This window comes from Camelus bactrianus, chromosome 10 (assembly GCF_048773025.1).
Source record: "Camelus bactrianus isolate YW-2024 breed Bactrian camel chromosome 10, ASM4877302v1, whole genome shotgun sequence".
Classification (NCBI taxonomy): Eukaryota; Metazoa; Chordata; class Mammalia; order Artiodactyla; family Camelidae; genus Camelus; species Camelus bactrianus.
Window position 1 is genome coordinate 41126034 of NC_133548.1, and position 1626 is coordinate 41127659.

General features: G+C 40.9%; 1 non-coding gene across 1 annotated transcript; it reads left to right on the forward strand.

Moving 5' to 3' along the window:
• Positions 1-234: 234 nt before the first annotated feature.
• Positions 235-341, forward strand: LOC123619652 (U6 spliceosomal RNA). Its single transcript, XR_006728330.1, has one exon. It is a non-coding gene; the product is annotated as a U6 spliceosomal RNA (small nuclear RNA).
• Positions 342-1626: the final 1285 nt, after the last annotated feature.

Sequence of the window (1626 nt, forward strand, 5' to 3'; positions counted from 1 at the left end):
AAGACAGTGATGAACTGCCTTTTGTGCTTGAACATATTGAGAGGAGATTCAGACATCTGGGTGAGGGCTTAGGGGTTGAATTCGTCATGAGTACAAAGAAAAGTATGGAGAAAATTTTAATGGAAGATAATTATAAACGGCCACAGGGATCAAAAAGTTGTGCAAGAAAGGACAAGTAATAACTAAGCTGCAAACAAAAATTACAGTCATAATTTTGATCAAACCAAAACTGCCATGCTCACTTCAGGAGCACATATACTAAAATTGGAACAACACAGAGAAGATTAGCATGGCTCCTGCACAAGGATGACACGCAAATTCGTGAAGTGTTCCACATCTTTTTGGGAGTTCAAGATCTGCATATTAACTACTATATATAAAATAGATAAACAACAAGTTTCTTCTGTACAGCACAGGGAACTATATTCAAAATCTTATAGTAACCTATGATAAAAAAGAATAAGAAAATGAATACATGTATGTATATGTATGACTGAAACATTGTGCTGTACACCAGAAATGGACACATTGTAAACTGACCATAGTTCAATTTAAAAAAAATGAAATTGTCATATGAAGCTAAAGAGAGGATGGGGGATTACAGAAGTGTGTGGTGTGTGTGTAGGAGGAGATAAGCGTGAAAGAAACCTAAATTCTCACCATAGAGGAAGCAACAGATGAGACTAAAATTGAACTACCAAGAAGCAGTAGTATAAATTTAAAATTCAGAGCTGGAGGTAAATATCAAAATAACTGAAAAGGAGAGGCGACTTGACACAGTGGACTGACCTGGGGCTGAGGCAGCAGTGGTTTTTTTTTGTTTGTTTTGTTTTGGTTTTTTTGGTTTAAAACAATAAGAATTTGTTCTCTCTTAGTTCTGGGGACCAGAAGTCCACAATTAAGGTATTAGCAGGAGCATATTCCCTACTGAGGCTCCAGGGTGGAATCGCTTCTCGGTCTCTTCCAGCTTCTGGTGCCTGTCGTCATTCCTTCACTTGTAGCTGCCTCACTCCAATCACTGCTTCTGTGCAGCAGCATTTTTAAAAGGACTTGCAGAACCACCTGGCTCTGTAAACCACAGTCACATTGAACTTCTGAAAAAATTAAAACTTTAAACAAGAGAACTATTTAGACACTAGGCTCAACAGCTTTCTAATTGCAAAGAGAAAAAAGAAGGAGGCAGGTATTAGTCAGCCTGTGCTGTCAGCAAAATACCATACACTGTGCGTCTTTACCAACGGGAACCTGAACTCAGCAGTTCTGGAGACGGGAAGCCTGAGACCAAGGTCCGCTAGGGTCAGTTCCTGCTGAAGGCTCTCTTCCCGGCTTGCAGATGCCCACCTTCTCACTGTGTCCTCACATGGCCTCTTCTTGTAAGTCCACAGTCCCATTCTGATTAGGGCCTTACCCTTACACCCTCATTTAACCTTAATTGCCTCCTAAAGACTCCACCTACAGATACGGTAATACTGGGGGTTAGGGCTTCAACATCTGAATCTGTGGGGGGACACAATTCAGTCTGTAGCAAGGAGTCAGAATTGACTTTGATCCAGTTGGAGTAACTAAATAGATGGGATGTCACCACAAAGATATAAAACATAGGTGGGGGGAGGGGGGACAAATGGC